Here is a 19,101-nt window from a genome sequence, read left to right on the forward strand (position 1 = left end):
TTGCGAAAATAAATCACCAAAAAAATTAAATTGTTTAAACGAATTAACGGATCAATCAGTCAATCGATGAAATATTTTTGTTGTATTCAATGACGCGTCTTCTATCCAAACAATTTTTATTAAAAAAATCATCGACGCTCCATTCAAATACCCGAAAAGTTATGAAAATTTCAAAAAAATCCCAACAAAAAAATCTCAACTTCAAAAAGGACAATCTCCAACAGAAAGTCATGACTTTGCCGGTACTTTTCTCAACTATTCACCATAAAAAACTACCACAAAAACAGTCGAGTAAATATGTTACACGACAACAACCTTAATAACTTTCCTGAAATCATTAGCGATCGCCTCACCACAACGTGTCCGTCAAATCAACGTCACCGTATATCAGTGCATCTGTTGTACCCGAGTTGACCGCGAAATTAAAAATGATCGGAACCCCCGTAAATCACAGTAGGTAAAAGCCACGTGGGGGTGTACCCACTGGCAACATAATACAACGAGAGAGGCCCCCAGACAGGTTAGTAGTGGATACAACACACAGTGGATATCTAATTACACCTACTTTCCCCCCAGCATTATTTATTTACCTCGTTACAAACGGCTAGACCAGTGTGTGTACAGCCTCTGGGATATTAAATACACCCACAAATAAGTGACTCGTACAGCATTAATGTTCTTTTTGTTTGAAAAAAAAAAAAAAAAAAAAAAAAAACTCCTCAATCTTCCAGGGAGAATGGCGATGTTTTTTTTTTCTTTCGCGCTTTTAATTGCTGGAATATGAAATGAGAAAAGAGAGATGGACTGAGAGACAGCAGTCAATCATTCTGGCAATTGGCAGTGTTTCGTTACTGGAGAATTATTAGACCGTGATTATTCGCCAGCTGGTCTCAAAGTGGTACATGTAAAGGCCCCCAAGACCAGGTGTTTCCATCCAAATGATTTCGAAGCGATTTGCCGTTACGAGAAAAGAAAAAAAAATATTCCCATCAAAAATTACCAATTCTATTTTCTCCAATTATGTTTAATTCATCTCTCGTCGATACTATTTTAACATGTGATTTGAATACCGAGAAATTCGACGGATGATTTTTTTTTTCTTCTTGATGAGATAAAGGAGATTAGGGCCTTTCATATTCAATTTGAAATATTTAAATTGCATTATTGCTGAATCATTAAATATTCGTACATACTCAATTATATTATTTCAATCGGTAGTCGAAATAAAAAAAGTATAACGGTATACGTGCACTCGATCACGCTCGAATCGTGACACGTGCGAATTTAATTGAATCGCATATCTACGGGAACTTGAGCGCGTGGCGATAGAAGTCTTTCGTGAGAAAATTTGCATTTTTTTGTTTGATTGTGTAGTGGATTAAAAAATATACATAAACAATATAGAAATTTAAATGATTTAATTTGTGAATGTTGACAATTTGTGGGTAAATTTTTTTTGATTTTTTCGATTACAATTTAGTGGAATTTTTTACTGCAACTGCATACTGAATCACGGGAGAAAAATATTTCGCAAAAATAAGAGAATTGTTGATGTAATCGGCAATGGAAAATCGTTTTTTAGTTATTTTTCAAGGAATTTTCGCGCAAATTGTTTGAGGGTTGAACAAATTTGAATGAATTTTTTTAGAAAAAGATTTACTCTCTCTCTCTCTCACTGTATTGGAAATGATTTATCATTTGGAAGATTTTAATGTAATTCGACTTTAGGACAAAAGCAAAGAAATTCTACGGTTTCTTAATATAAATAAAATAACATTGCGGTCGTTTTCAACTCCGAAGTGTTTGAAATTCTACAGCTATTTACGAAACCTTAAGTGTATTAATTGAAGATAAACATTTGTGTATTATCCAGCGCATCCATAATGGATCTACTACAAATTAAGCCAAAGAATATATTTATTTTAACTATGAAAACTAGATTTATATCACTTTTTTTCGCATAAATTTGCGAGTGAAATTAATTTCCCTAAATTTTTACGGAATTTTCCTGAACCCTTTCAAATTCCCCTAATAATTCTACTTGAATTTCCCACCCCTCGAATACACCATTTCCATACATAATCTCATCCCCTGAAATCAACTCATAGAAAAAAAAACTCCGCTCCAATTCCCATAAAATTCCCAAAAACTAGATCTCGATAAAATACCACTCCATCTTGAAAATTCACTGACTCAATAAATAAAACAATTTCCCCTACCCACCATTCCCTCCAAAAATGGTATCCAATCTCCAAGAAATATTCAGCCTCTCTGCATTCCCTCCCCCCCCACCCCCACCCTATTTTCCATTCACCACTCAATCTTCAGTCGAACATACACAGTAGACTGAAAACTCCAATATTCCTCCCCTTCCCCTCCATCAACCCATCTATTCTGCAATCCCTCTACCCGTCATCCCCTTCCATGAACATTGCAGAGAACTGCAGCCACCCCTTACCTCCTCCCCTCCCCCTACCCCACGCCCTCCTCTTTCTCATAACTCGAACAATTCCAATAGTCGTTAATCTGTCGGAAACTTTACGAAAACTTGGCGTTATTGCAGGTGGATGGGTGTGTGGGGTAACTTAAAGGTATATAAGAAGAAAAGAGGGGATGGAAAATCGCAAAAGGGTAGAGGGAAATTGTGGAATAGAGACAGTGGTAGAGGCAATGGCAGAGGGATTCTGGAGGGGGCGATGAGATTGGGGGGGCGGGAGTGGAGGAGGGGGAGGGGTTTATGCTGAAATAAGAAGAGAAGGGATGCAAGAGAGAAGTTAAATAAACTTGCTTAGTTCGGTTGGAAACTTCTGCCTTGGACCATTGTATTCGACTGCAGTACCCGAGTTACCCCCCCCCCCCCTCCACCCCCCGCCCCGCCCAAAACTTTGGAATACGAACGAACGAGCTCACTTCCCCATTACGCTTTATTCGCTTGTTTTGCTGTTGCACCCCCCCTCCCGCCCCATCATCTTGCACCTAACCTGTCCCACCAGGGCGCCCTCCCCCGACGAGAACCGACGAATCGTCTTGGTAAACTCAATTTTTATTTTGATTTTGTTTTGTTACGATGGAAAACTTAATGAAAACAATTGTTCGGGGAAGAATTGTTTGGGGGTAGTTTCATGAAGCTGAGTTTGACATATTAATATTGAAGCAATAGGAGGTGGCACTGTCCTACCCATGAGCAGTCCCGTCTAAAACTAATTAGTGGATTACAAAAAAAAGGGGAGTCTCCCTCCCTTATGAAATTCGGAAATTTTTGAAGACCTTAGATCAAAAAATGATACTACTAATTGTTTTTTTTTTAACTCATGTAAAATGGCTATTTAAAAGACTATAAAACCTATTTAATGCTGTACTAATATCCTAGTTTATAATTACCGAGTTTGTAAATGAAAAAATGGTTTTCTGTAGCAGAATAAACCGTACGGTTTGAATGCATTAAATAAAAAAAAAAAAAATTGAAGCAATAGGAGGTTTTGAAGCACTCGTTTTTTTAATTGGAGGGGTGAGGGGGGGTAATAGACTTTAAAAAATTGTAATTTATGATTTTAATTGCTGTAAGTGACGATCTGTAGTGGTAATTCATCTCTTCATAATTATAGGAAATTAATTAGGGGTGCGTTGTCGACTTACTGGGATTTGATTTCCGGAGGTGATTACTATAAGTTCCCAATATGGGGAAGTTGATAAATGAAAAAAATTTTAATGAATTAAACGCAGGGTTAAATGCCTGTTGGAATTTTTTGGCTGTTAAAGGATGAACAGAGACCTTCAAAAACGAGAGAAGGAAATGAATCGAATGATACTGAAGGAATGAGATAGATCCAGGGGATTAAAGAGGGTAATGGAAGCTGAACGTTCAGCCACGTGAACTCGTGTGTATGGAAACGATCTAAAGCGCCGTCTTTCGTTGATTTTTTTGGAGGAGAGGAAGGGAGGTTTTTTTTTGTTTGACATGGGCTCTTTCTACAACCACATCAAACCCAGGTCGCACGTGCTCGGCCGGTTCCTCTGGGGCTGGGGGAGCCTCAGAAGTTGACGGGTCGGTTTAGAAAATACGTTGGGAGGTTAAATATGAAATAAGAGATTTTTGAAGACGTGAGGAGATCACGAATTCATCAGCTCTTTAAACTTATTATTAGACCAGTAATTTTTTAATTTTTCCAAAAAAAACTATCAGAGTCAATTTTTTTATTATACGAGAAACTTTGCGAATAAATTTATGGAATACTAGGATTGTTCATTGTATTCTGTTTTTTAATATATATTATATTTTTTAAATTCTTCTGACGTTTTATAAGATAGCGAATTCTGAAATTTGACGAAACTTTCAATTATATCATGTTAAACAATCCATGTTGCATATCAAATCACACAAAGTTACAATTTTCTTTTGGAAGTAAAATTATTTAAAATTATTTATAAAAATTTTCCTTCATATCCATTCAAATAGCACCATCCCAACCGCGAAATAGTCACCTCATCGGAGGTCTTCAGTCTTCTATATTTTATCGTCTACAATAAATTCAAGTTCAAGATAAAATCGTGAATGATAATTCAAACCTCATCCCAACGTTTTGTTCCTTCACCCAACAAACTCCCCTCATCACAATAACTAGCTACACAAAGAAAAATTCGGCGTGTCGCAAGAATTGTAAATACTGTTCTGTGTAGGTCAGAACTCTTGACCTTACAACTCGGAAGTGTTCAAAATCGAACACAGTATTGAAACAATTCAATAAATCCCAGTTTTGTTGTTATTCGGCTATCGCAAATGGATTATTCAACTGAATATTAGGAACTCAATAAATTGAATAAATATAAATAGAATAATGATCAATAAACAATTTTGGTTGAAATAAGAGTACGAATGGGCTCCTAAAAATTCAATATTTTTCCACAAACAAATTTTCGAAGATGAGATCAGTCGAATGTAGTTTGAATTCAGTAAGCAATCAGTCAGGTGCAATGCTTGGAAAATGGTTTATTGATTTCAGAACAGAGAAAGTACAATTCACTTGAAAATGAAAAGAGGAAGAATAACGTAAAACAGAAACGAGAAAGATTGAGTTCAAAGTGAGACAAAACTATACAAACGAAGAAAACATTGTGACTGATGGCAGGTGAAACAGAGACAGTTGTTCGACTGTGGTGGAAGGAATTTATCCAGTGAAACTGTAAGAGAGGGGATGAACAAGCAAATGATGTAGAGGGAGATGAAGAAGAAGAGGAGGAAAAGGCAAAACTGGATGGAATGACTAACGTGCCTCCAGAATTGAGTTCTTTGAAATGCTTCACGTCGCCATTTTGATTCTCTATGGAGACTGATTCTGCGCTGAGGCCGATTGGCATTAAAATTTCATGAATGAGAATTCTTTTTCATCTGGGGAATAAAAAAAAAAATATTGTGGTCTGTTGCGCTGATGTGTGAATGGTATAATTTTCTCGGTTGATTCATTGGCAATGCGCTTTTTAATCGGTGGAGCATAATTTTATTGCATAATTAGCTTGACTTCTTCATACGTGCGGTTGGATTTTGAGTCACAAGTGAATTATGGTGAATTGGATAATTGTGAGGTGACTAACTATGAGATGATTGAGGGTATGGATTAGTAATGTAGTGGGCATTTGGTGGTGTATTTGTTGCATGATGTAATTTTCAATTGACTTTTGAAAGATTAAACGAAATATCGTTATATTGGATTGTGGATAGTACACGAAATTAATAAACTTTCACTGTTATTGGAAATGGATTATTTGCAATAATAATTCTGGAAATAATTGAAACTATTTCTCTAGGTTATTACGTAACTCAAATAATTGTCCTTGGAAGACACATCCGCTCTGTACCGATTCCTTAGAGGAAGTAACTAGATTTACAAAAGGAAACAACACTCTGGAACTTTGCTATTCATTCCACTTTGTTTACATACTTAAAATCAAACCTAAACACCATACCTCACACTTCTCAGAATTTCAACCCATAAAAATTTTTTTTCAATTGAAAGTATAAACACTCAGAAGAGAATGAGATTGATTTGTGCTTTCTATTTATTTATCTCATGAAAAATGCAACAAACGTCACAATCTTCATTCCAATTTAGTTCATATGCAATTCTTAGGAAAAGACTCGTTAAAAGACTACTGGATTGAAATCCCGTATGGTTTCCTTGAGAGACTATTCGAGAGTGCCTCTAGTCCTCGGTTAGTCCAGGGTGCGAGGTCTGACCCAAAGACAAGGCCCCTTTGTCCTTTGGGTTGTCCACGTGTTCGGTTGTTTAGGTCATAAACGGCCTAAGTGTTTCGATATTTCCCGGTGACGTTTTACATTGGGTCGATTGTTGGAACCAAGGTCACAATATTTCACTAAATAATATCAAACGATTTGACTGTATACTTTAATTATTTATTATCGCACAGAGAAGGTATATCTATCTCGTATGATGTCTCCAAAGGAACTAACCCTTAGTGACCAAAGTTTTCACACTCTGGACCCATTCAACAAAAGGCCCTTGTTCTCTCATTTCCTTCTTCTCCTTCTCGGTTTCAGTTTATTAAAACTATTCTAAACATTCCGACACTATTCTCCAAAAAACTATAAAATACTGACATGGACTAAACAGAGCTATAGACATGGGGTTACTTTTGTCCACATATACCTGCCTCTCCACACATTAAAAATCACGACTATTGAAAACTTAAAAGGAAGAAAAGACAAACGAAAAAAATGTTTGGAAAAAATGTTGTTTAATTAGTTATAATTAATTATGATCATTTGAAATTCCTGGAATCGCCTAAAATCCACAGGAATCTTCGATGCAATCGATAATTTCAATGATTTAATTATCTCACTAAAATCGCTTTATGAAATCGGATCTTCATTGGATCTTTATGATCTAAAACTAATGACAACCTTTGCGGTTATTTTCCCGAAACAAAATATGACAGACGTGTGACAAAGTCTCGTCGAAGCGGTAAAATTTTTCGATTCATCAAACCCAAAAGATGCTCCACAAAAAAAAATTCTAAAAAATAGAGAAAGCCGCGATTTAGACGATTAAACCTGCAGTAGTGCGGCCCAGAAAGCCCGGAAATACATTGAAATTGAAATGCCTCCGGGAATATACAGACTGAAACAGCAAAAGCTGCCAAGGGCGAATGTCAATTGAAATAGCTCAGAGGAATGAAAAGAAACTCCTGGATTTTCGCGTGAAATAGACAAAAAGAATCCTCTCGCGTTTGCAAAATTCAGGTGAAACTCATTCAATTCAATTAATCCCCACAATTTTTTTTCTCCCCTCCCCTGCACCTCTAACCCGTTGAAATCTCGCCGAATTTTTTCTGCGAATCACGATATGAATTTTTAAAAAAGTATAATACGTGGGTAAGGCCGAAGTAATTATTCTCGAACGGCCATTATGCACCTTATCTAGACACACTCTATTCATCTGTGCGTAGGTGTGATTATATTGCTACGATAATTAATTTCTCCCTGTCACGTCTCCCAGCTAATTGGATAATTCTCATCCGTCGACACAAAATGTACTTTTTTAAATAATCAATTACCATTGAATTTAAATTCACGAAAATAGGATTAACCATCAGCCAAATAGTACATCCACAAAATCCCTCTGAATTCAATCTTCATTAGCGATAATCGGGTAAAGTATAATGAGAACCGAGGGGAAAATGTCAGATCAGAATGATTCGATTAATCCCTCCATCCCCCCCCTCCGGCCACCCCCTCCCCCTCCCACCATCACCAAATCAGTATCGAACTTTTGTCATTCCGGAAACATTGAAAATGGCGAATGAGTGACGGTTAGTCAATGAAAATTCATTCAGCACAAGTCACCCCAACTTCCTGTTTCCCATTAAACTCAATTTGTGTATATAAATCCGCTTGGGGGGGCCAACGAACCCCGAGAAAGGTCGGACGAGGCCTAGTCACCTAAGTAAATCAATCCACCCCCGATCAAATCAACCGAACAGTTGATTTCAATTATTCGTACCAGTTGTTTCATCAATTGCACCAACTCACTGCTGAAATTATCATTTTTATCATCTCGATTGATATTAATTGCGATAAAAACAATTAATTCTCCGGAAAATGTGACTATCCATATGTACAAAATTGTTTTGTTAGTTGGAAGCTTTCGCGATTACTCTCCAAACTATCCGAAAAATGACCCAATAATTATCTCTGCAGTTGCAATTATTTTCCTAAAATACCGTACCATCCCCGAAAATCATTTTGCCCTCCGGAAGAGGTGATAGTGGCACCAGGGTTGATCGTTCGTAAACTACAATTTGATCCCCATCCACGTTGGCTCGTAAATAACAGCCGAGTTCGTCCTCCGTCGGAAACTAGGTGGTCCTTTCCAATATAAATTCAATCGCGTGAAATCATGAAGAGATCATGACTGATACACCTTCAGTAAATTATTAGTTTACTCTACAATTTATATTTTCCCACAAGTGCCCTTTCTCCTCCCGAATTTCACCTGCACTGATATGTAATGACAAAAAAACTGGAAATTCAAGTATATTTTATACTCGATAAAATCTACAAAAATGTAGTAATTAAAATATAATATTATTTCAATAACGAAAATACATAAAGATATTTTATCAAATATAAAATAGAATTGACTTGAGTTTGCCGATAAAAAAATACTTGACCCAAGTACTGATGTCCCTGATAAAATCAATCAATCTTCCCAGCATAGACGTCCTAATTCACTGCTAATTAAATCAGCCCAACGTCTTCCATTTTTGCCTAATAATTAAATTCACTCTCTTCTCGTTGTTTACGATTTTACAAGTACCATAATCACACCTTTCCCTCACGAGAATCATTTATTTTCCTCATTTTCTGTTGGCCCCTAACGAGCCCGATACACATCCTTTCTGATCTCCATATGCATCTCCAATGTGCACCAATGGATTTAGTACACACTAATGCTGAACTCCTTTAAACGAGGTGAAAGTTATATCGTATAACGTTCAATAGTATATCCTATACCATTAAACCAGTCTAGACTTTGTCCCCTTGTTTTCATGAGAAATTGAGAAAAACATTTTGAATATACGTAAGAGAGTTTCACTTGTCATTACAACTGACAACGGTTATTGATCATGATCATGATAGAGAGATTCATAAATACATCATCGGCTTTCATCTTTCGTAATCGTTTATTTTTCACGCTCCAACATTTGCGAGAGGCAATTATTTCAATATTACGGACACGTGGATAAATCACGTTGCCGATGTCAGTTTTGGTTGTACAATGAATTTATATTTCCTATTAAAGTTTGGAAAATCACTCGATTTTTTCCTATAAGAAAATTGTTGTTGAAATCCCTCCCAAAACGTGGTGGTTTCAATAATTAAAACTGCGGAAAATTTTTGGAAATTTGATCACATTTGGAATTGTTATTTTTTCCTGATTTATACTGTCGTTTCTGTTGAAAGAAAAAATTAATAATTATAACTTATCAGTGTCTTAGGGAAAAATTCACATTTCTATTGCAGTTAAAGATTAAAATCTTGTCTAGGAAACAAGCTCTATTATTTTTTTATATAAAAAGGAACTGTTTTAAAAACATATTGATACTTTACTCATGAGATTACTAGAAAAATTTGGCAATTGAAAATATTCAAAAGTAACGTAATTATGAGACAAAATATCGCCACAAATATATTCACAAAAAATATATTCGAGAAATATATTTTATCCTAAAACATATTCTGACATAAATATATCATGACACTGATATCTGTACCAGTAATATCTATTTCAAAAGTATCTTTTCCCCGAAATCGAGTCTCAAAAATTTTTCTAACAGACAAATTCGACGATCATCAACAAAAAAAATCCTCACATCGACGAAAAATTTTTTTCATCAATGAAATTCCCCGAATTCAAAGATCATTAATATCATTAATATCATCAATATCATTAATATTATTTACAAAGTCATTAAAAATTCGCCGTCCAGTGAAATGAATTACAAACCAATTGAAATATTACAAAGTAACATATGAAAATGATTATTACTTTTTTACTAGATTATTATAACATACTAATGCATAATAATCATAAATATTCATAGTTCACTCCACCATAGCTCTATTCGCAATTCATATTCGCAACAAAAAAGCTCGCAAACAGTTTCTCTCTTATTTAAAATCCTTCTGTCAAATATTTCTCCCTTGTTTTTCGCTCCAAAACGATCGTCAATCTCTCCAGAGGCTTTCCAAGGGAATGGAAATGTGTAATATACATGGGACAATCCCCCGGGCATTGCCGCAGGATATGTGAAGACAGGAAAGACAACGAAATACACTGAAATTGTACATGCATTTCAGTATTCAACACTTCTGTCTTTATTTTGACTCAAAAAAAAAAGGTTCAGCAACATGCCACGACAGTGTCTTGATGTTATTGGAGAGGTAGAGAGATTTCTTTTGTTGAAATAATGTTTGTTTGTTGCTCGGTCGAGGAGACGGGGGGGAGACGGTGGAGGAGGGTGGGTGGCAGGGGAGAGGGGGCTACGTGCACAATCATGGACGTGTGGATACCGTGACCTTGGTCGAGGAATCCGGTCCGACGACCGTGGACCGACAATCTGGTGGTGTAGGGAGTTGGTGAGGGGTTTTGTATGGGCCCTCCTCTGCTCGTCTCGCCCTTTGCGGTATCATCTTAATGTACTCGCGGAAAACAATTTGATTGGATGGCGAGGGAGGGGGGGAGGGGCACACACGTGATTGTTAGAACTGTGGTTGATCATCAACAATGACAATTAGAATTTTTTTCTATTGCACAACTTAATTTCTTGTTTTTAATTTTTTTTGACAAATAGGTCTCAATTTTTTAGTCTCAAAATTTTATTTGTCAACATCAATTTTGAGGTGTCAAAAAATAAAAATGTAATTGTACTGGAAAAATGATTTTTCTTTGGAAAAATCCTGTCATAGATTTATTATTATCATCGCAATCTGGCTATTTTTTCCGTAATATTCGATTATATGTCATTTTTTATTCTATTGTTTAAAAATTCCTTCGTAGGCTCTTATTATATACTCCCCCCCCCTCTGCCCCCCCCCCAAAGTATATTTTTCGTTCCATTTTGATCCTAAAAATCTTCCTGTTTCTTCAAAAAATAATTATCCCTTAATTGTTCAGGTCGAAAAATATCGAATGAAAAATAAATTTAAAAATCCTTTCCATGATTTATCATTATTGTCGCAATCTCTGAACTTTTTTCCCCTCGGTAATGGATTTAATACCATGTCCAGAACCCGGTAAAAATTCATTTGATGATGTAGAGACATAAATCACAAAATTCGTTCCACTCGTTTTTCCCCCCATCGACTTTCTGGGAGAAGAAACGTCTTCGTTAAGAAACCATAACGGGACAGTGTCTCCACCATGGGGACATGAATGAAAAAAGAATGGGAATAAAGGGGATGACGATTAGGGGATAAAAAAAAAATGAGACAGGGAGATGGACATGACTAATAGTGCCGCGTGTGGTTCACATCGTGTTTAAGCCCTGGCTCATCTTTCGCGTATATAGGTAGTCAGGTGGAGTCCTTAAATTCCTTGAATAGCCAGACGAGAATGAAATGAGAATTGGTGAAGAGAGGGGGACAGTGATTCTCAATGCCTGGTTCATTAATTTTCCAATTTATTGGGTCCAGTGAAAATTGAATAAATTCTTTAGACCAAATTAAAAATAAATTTCAACTTTTCATTGAATTATCGATCTACAGTGATGGAAAAAATGTGTTTCATTCAAATATTTTTTACTGATATAAGTAGCAATTACTGGAACTAATTTGAAAGACATAAGATCTTGGGAGGAACATTAATCACTTCTCGCCCAGTTATATTGACTCGAATTAAATGAAAAAACTCTTGGGGGTCAAGTCATATATATTCACCTTGTCTTTAAAGTCTTTTATCACGGGAAGAATTAAAATGACGTGAGTCAAAATTAAAATTATAAAATAATTAGCAAGTCAGGGCCAAGTGGTTTGATAAAATGCCAGTTAGAGAAGGAATTTCATTGCCAAATAAATTAGCTAAATCACTTGATAACATCAATGGTCACCCCTCTCCACGAAAAATGAACCAAAAATTTTCATTGACTCCCCAGATTCACGAGAATAGTTGACCGATAAAAACACGAATTTATTTCTCCTTGAAAACAAGTTTCCAAGGATCTTAAATAAAATAACATAAAGAACTAATGCATGAATAGCAAATGGAATGACAAAAGGAATAAAATATAAGAAGTGTATAATCATAATGTATACGAGGGTTGAAGTGGAGAGAGAAGGAGTTCGGGTAGTGAGTTTCTTCTCACTGAAGAATTCAATGAATATCATATACAGAAAACACTCAGAATGTCAGATGTGCCTACATACCATTAGTTATGTATACATAAAACAAAAAAAAATTCAAGAATCGGGTAGAGAAGTATCGTTTTCACTTCATGGACGTAAAATGCGTACACTTAAGATATCAAATGTTACATTGCCCGAGTGTTTATCCACTTTAATGATCATTGATATTGAAATAACGTAATAGAAATGTAAATAGAGCAGAGCAAAAGCCAAATATTTGTGAAATGTATCTGTAACCGTGGAGTTATTCCAGTTATGAGTGATTTTAAAGGTACACTTACAAAAAAAAATTAATTTCATGAAGAAAATTTCATTTGGACCAATTATCATCACGTGATAAATTTTCCAAACGGTAGAGAATCTACAATGAACATCTCTGTTGTTTCTCTGAGATAAATTTGATTGAAAAGAATGGAATTTCCCGAGAAGTGAATAAAAATAATATTTTCAATCAGTCTACATCGATAGTGTTTTGAACAGTTGAGATTAATTTTTAATTTGGTCCAAGTAATTTCATCAATTCTCACTGGCCCCAATAAATTGCAAAACTAATGAACCAAACATCAGACACTTTACCATTAAGAAATACATCAAATACATCGTATTTATCTGATTCCCTGACCTATTCCAGCACAAGTACAAATTACAGAAGAATAATTACCACGAATATCTTCAACTAGTAACTCTATCCCTGGGAAAACATGAAAACACTGAAATATTGCTACACGAATATCCTCCCCCATTGTTAATGTATTTTTCCCTCTTCTTCATTGCAATCTACGCAATGTTTACTGTGACTGAGATTTCACAGAACAAGTGTGGTGAATAATAGTATCCAAATGGATTTTTAAACGTTCACTCAACCGATCCTCCATCATACATCATAACTGTTAAAGTTTCATACATTGCCACTGTTGCATTTGACGTATATATATTCTACCTTTGTCCCGTATGTATCAAGTACATGAACTGAGTTCTACGAAGAGTTGAAGAAAACCAGGAAATATAGTTTGCAACTGCCACAGAGTCGCAATGTCTTGTTCTGGTACATATAAATCTTCCTAACTGTTACATTCACTGATCGTTGGAGATTCGTAATGGCGTCTACAACAAACCCCACCATCCCCTAACCACCAATTTCGCGACATTCTTTGGGCTCATACTTGAGAGTGGAATTTCAAATTAATTCCTGATATATCGCTTGGCCAACGTTTTCCCAGTTAATGACCTCTTAAAGCTGTCACCAATGTGGATGATGAAATTAACGGATTGAGTGGAAAAATTCTGGGGAAAAATATGTCCTTGATAAGAGAAATATTCCATGAAAAAAATACTTTCAGAAGTGGTGGAGAATTCTTGTATTTTACACCCGAGGGCAGAGAATTTTTTAAAAACCTTTTTTACATCACTTGATTTATGCAGAGAGTGAATGACTTCAAAAGCTGTTCTCGATTTCAGGAATTTTTATAATAACTCCAGTAGCGATTATATTTTTTTCAAGTGTCTGTGGCTCAACTGCAATTCCATATTTTTTTTCTCATAAAATATTTATTTAAAAAATTTATAGTCTTCCTATCGACAGCATGAAAAATATTTCTCAAATCAAGAATGTCGTTTTTATCGAGAGTAAGTTTCTCCCCAAGTATCATAAATGATAAATGTTCCCGCCAAAGTGGGTTAACGATCACGTAAAAATGTTGGCAAAACAAATTGCCAAAGAGTTTAGAGTTCTATTGATAATTTATAATTAGATAATCCTCGTGATATTTTTAACTGGTATTTGATAAACTATTATTTCCGTGATATTAATTCAGTGCAAGACGTGTTGGCACACCTGCTGTGAACACCTGAGCGCATCACCCGAGGCCATTCAACCCACTCCGATCCAGACGAGAGAGTGAGAATGATAGTGCGGGGGCGTTGCAATTCAACTTCATCCACAACTTTCCCCAATTTATCTTCTCAAAAAGAAAGCAAGATGAAAAAAAATTCCCTGAATTTCCCTGTCCGAAGGATGTTCTACTCTATGTGATTAAAATAACTTGAAAAATTCTATATTCCTATAACTCTTCTAATATATTTTTTCCTCATTAATTGTCAAAAGTTAAGAAAAGAAATGTCAAACTCAAAGAAATTATTTACGCAAATGGAAGGAATTTTATTTGATTAAAATGAATAACTCAGGAAGTATCAAATTCAGAATGAGTATTAAAATAAGAATTTCAATGAATTTCCCAGTTGCTTCCCCCTCAACTTCATGAATTTCTCAATAATTGAAGATAAAAGACGAAAGTATTATTGAGAGTGAAGTGGTCTGCGGTTTGCTGCTCGCGTGTTTAGTCTAGAAGCCGCATGAAAGCCCTCACTCGAAACTAATCTTAATAATCGTCGAACGAGCCTTGCTTTTTCCCTCTCAACTTGCCTCCACTCGAGAGTAGACAAGTAGCTTCAACCAGCTAAAAGGACCTTTATCCCTTTCACAATCTCTCCAATTCAATATTGATTTTATTGATTTTCCAGCAATGCAGACCAGTGCAGACATCAAACACTGAGGAAAAGATTGCTCCCACCCTCTCATCCCTTTGATAGTCCGGAAGAATTCACTATTAATGGCATCAATGGCCCTCATCTGATGATCATTGCATTCTACACATCCGCGGAAATAAATAAAAAATACTTAAATCAAATATATTCTGTACTTGCTTCACGTATATTCCATTATCAATGGTAAAGTCAATAAAAAATTGATGTCTCTACCATTGTTGTTCCACCATCTTATCAACGAAAATGGAATATACGAGGATCGACTGAAAATTATACTTAAATAAAGAATATTTTGGTAGCCAATGATGTCTCAAGTAAATTTGTCTAATTTTAGGAAGATCCAATTAAAAAAACTTACTGAATTTTGACAATCAATAATGCCCTCCTCTTACTTAATACTTAAATCAAGTATTTTTTTTGTCGCGCTGCCAAAACCCCAATGCAAATTTCTTCCCCTAAATAAAAATATAACAACTGAGACATCTCGTTAAAATCATCTCCGAACAACAACTGAACGAAAGAAAACTTTGTCGATTATACTGTCAATGGAATTTCATTGCTTCTGAAACAAGTTTTTAATTATTTTAATAGTCATTTAAGTGCCCATCCCCATGATAAAAAAAAAGGGGGGTATCCAAAGTTTCAATAGAAATTCTTCCCCAAGTCGTTATTAAACTCCGGAAACTTTTATGTCTCAAGTAATTACAACTTTCTGATGAGTGAAATAAAAACAATTTCTCTTCGGGATAATTATGAAATAGTTGCATGCGGAGATTCAGCGAATGACGGTAATAAAACGATGACCAGTGAGAATTTTACACCTGCAAATAGCCAATGAAATTTCCAACAGAGCCACAAAAACCCCCTGAATATATCCATAATATTTTTTTCCCACTCCATCTATTCGCTGGGTAATTGGCAGGTCTGTGTTATATTCTCTATTCCCGCAATTTTGGTGGTGTAGACAGGAACGAAAACACGATAAAGGTGCAACAGGAGGTGAAGAGGTAGATCGTAAATTCAAGGATAAAAGGCTATGGCACACCAGGGGCTTTTGCCACTGGTTAGGATTTTGCACCAACGAGTGAAAGAGTTTTGGTTGAATTTACGGGTGCAAAAGGACAGACCTCTCGTGGTCTTTTCGTTCGACTAATGGGACTCGACTCGTTTATATCGTACGTTTGAATCTCCCCCATGGTCTCACGAATTCACATTGTTCTCGTAAAACATGCTATAGATTTTTTTTTCACGTGGAGAAAAAAAAATGTAAATATTCGACAATAAAGGATGCAGAAAACTCACCGAAAAGGCAGGATCCAGAGAGAAATCCAGTGGATTTTCGATTTATCACCGATGGGGTAGTTGCTGACACCCATTGGATTCGGTTTATGAACGATGCACAGGATAATGTACTTGAATCAAGTACATTTTGTACTTGATTTAACAATATATTTTATACGTAATTTAAGTATGTTTAACTTTCGCTGACCACAGTGAGAAAAAAATATTTTTCCACGGATCTATTATCAACTGTAAATAAATTAAATATTTGAAAGACGTTTATCTTGAACTCATCATCATCATCATCAGCTTGAGTGCACATATTGATAATAAACGTGTTTATCTTACTCGGTCAATTCAAAGTAGATAATAAAATCGTGGGAAAATCTATCGATTTTCGCACTAAAAATCGAATATACTGAAATTAAGTATGAAATATAGTTATTTCAAGGACATTAATGTATTAATTAGTATAGAAAATGAAAATACAGAAATTCAAATGAGAATTTCAAATATTTTTTTGTCAACTGGAGCTGAAGATGAACTAACACTTTGAACTGCTGTACCTGTTACCACTCTAAATCACTAACCTGCAACAAATAAAAAAAAATCCCGTTACTTAATCTGAGCCATGGGGAACGATGAACATTGGAGATAAAATATAATTACACAAATCAAATTCGTTCTATTTTCCAAAGTGGTTTGAATATTAAATCACCATTTAATCGTCGGTTGTGGATTATTTCAGTGAATAACAAGAAAAATTTATGTATCCAATAAAATACTGAAATATCACCTCATCAAGTATTCATATTATGTACCCCGATAATTGCAATGAATTATAAAACTCTATCCATTTCCAAATGTGTATACGTCGTTAAATAAATAATGCATGGCAAGCCGACTAATGAACGTTCTGCCATTAAAATTGCAATCAATATTCCATGAACCGGGTGGGGATCGTAAATATCTGTCGATAAAATCCCAAATGACTCAATTGGAGATTGAAAAAATATAAGTGAAGAGGGGAATTACATGAAAATCGTGGTTTGAGGTTCAATTATCGAATCATTGGGGACAATTGCCTCGAGAATTATCGCAAGGAGTGTACGAGAAGTACTCGATAAGTTACAAATGAGTTTTAAAGTAATTGTAAGTATGGACGACTGTAAATTGATATTTTGGTACTACTTATTAAAAAATATGAAAAGAAGATTTTCAATGGTAAGATCGGTAAGCAATTGATCCCACCCACCCCCCGCCCCACTTTAGCATTCAGTATGAACGCATCAAATAACCTAATAACGTTTATCATCAACATGTACATTCAAACTTTTATAAATAACGGAAAAATTCCGAATGAAATATAACTAAAAGTGTTTGAGTGGAGGATTTTCAAAAATGATTTCACGTGCGCTAATTTTAACAATTAACTATATTTTTGTTGTCTATTTTCGTTGTTCACTTATTGTCAATTCCCTTTACCTTTGGTGTCTCCAAATTAACTCTGCTCTGTCAATTATTGACTATTCTTCACTAAATATTACGAACTATTTCCCCAAGTACACTAATCTGGACAACAAACTCAAGACTGACGATGTTATTGTGGCATGAAAACATCAAAACAACATAATGAGGACTTAGAATCCCTCTGGTCATCAAAGACATTACCCAATACAGCCATATGACTGTTCTTCTCAAAATATTGACTGCACATATTGACGATAAACGTTTCTTAACTATTTAATCTATTTACAGTAGATAATAAATCTGTAGGAAAATCATTTTTCCACATTTCTACCGAAAAGATCGAATATACTAAGATCAACAAAATGACTTGAAATAATTATAAAATATAATCAAAGTATGTTAAGGCCGTTTGAAATTATCAAAAAATTGATACATAACCTCCAAATTCCACCCCAGATTGCAACAAAAATAATTATTTAATAGCCACAAACCCCAATTACCACCTCTCGTTTATTGTTTCGAGACTGACAATTATGTTTGACTCTAATAAAACCATTATTTCAACAGTTCATTTGGGCCCACCATTCACAGTCACGTGACCTTCACCAAGTATGCCCCAAGACACTTATTTCATCATACATATAATTATACTTATCTCAAGTATAACGTACCTCCCTCAGTCAAGAATAAAATCTACTCGATTAATGTATCCATTTGTTACCCTCAACAATGAACAAAACAAATATGAGCTTGTGACCACCTCTCGGTCAGCCATATTGCCAATCAAAACCAGTGAAAACCGTGCCCCCAACGCTATTTAGTATTTTCCAAATCGTCTCACCCAACGCCAAATCCAAAACCAAACTCCTTCCTCACAGGACATACCTAATAACCTCATTGTTAACGAGGAGCCCTCAACGCCTACGGAAGCACACCAGCAACAAGTTGACTATAATGCGGTGTGCGGTCGCACGCACCTCGATGATCCGCTCTATTCACACTAAAACTCGATGTTAAACCCACACGAAAAGACAAGCGTTTCCCAGCAGCGGGAGGTGAGGGCCAGTTATGCACAGCGTGTTAACAAACCCAACGAATAAAATTCCACCTGTAAACACTCACCACTGTCCTGACTGTCACAGTTTCAATGTGTTATGTTTATGTCTGTATCATAATATAAACCTACCGTGTACACGAGTGAAACGAGGCGCGAGTCCCTTGTCAGTTTATCGGTCTTGTCGTTGCGTGTGCACTTCCTCTCTCTGTCGTGAGAGGGCGAGGGGGGAGGGGGGGGGATGACTGCTTATAACGCCGCCGGGTGTCTACTCCGACAAAGTAAAGGAGAGGTTGAGGTTTTGTGGAGAGAGGGTGAGGACAGAGTGAGAAAG

The 19,101-nt window shown here is 35.7% G+C and overlaps 1 protein-coding gene across 4 annotated transcripts in view; it reads right to left on the reverse strand.

Annotated features, from left to right (window-relative positions):
* LOC135161320 (TOX high mobility group box family member 3-like) overlaps nt 1-19,101 on the reverse strand; it is a 173,866-nt gene that overhangs the window by 127,510 nt on the left and 27,255 nt on the right. The window contains exon 1 of one of the 4 annotated variants that reach the window (XM_064118792.1): nt 16,265-16,382. The exons of the other annotated variants lie outside the window; for them this stretch is intronic. The gene's annotated coding sequence lies outside the window, so the exon portion shown is untranslated. Of the gene's footprint in view, nt 1-16,264; nt 16,383-19,101 lie in introns of those variants that run through there. 4 annotated transcript variants of the gene reach the window in all.

The sequence above is a fragment of the Diachasmimorpha longicaudata genome, chromosome 4 (assembly GCF_034640455.1).
Source record: "Diachasmimorpha longicaudata isolate KC_UGA_2023 chromosome 4, iyDiaLong2, whole genome shotgun sequence".
NCBI classification, from domain to species: domain Eukaryota; kingdom Metazoa; phylum Arthropoda; class Insecta; order Hymenoptera; family Braconidae; genus Diachasmimorpha; species Diachasmimorpha longicaudata.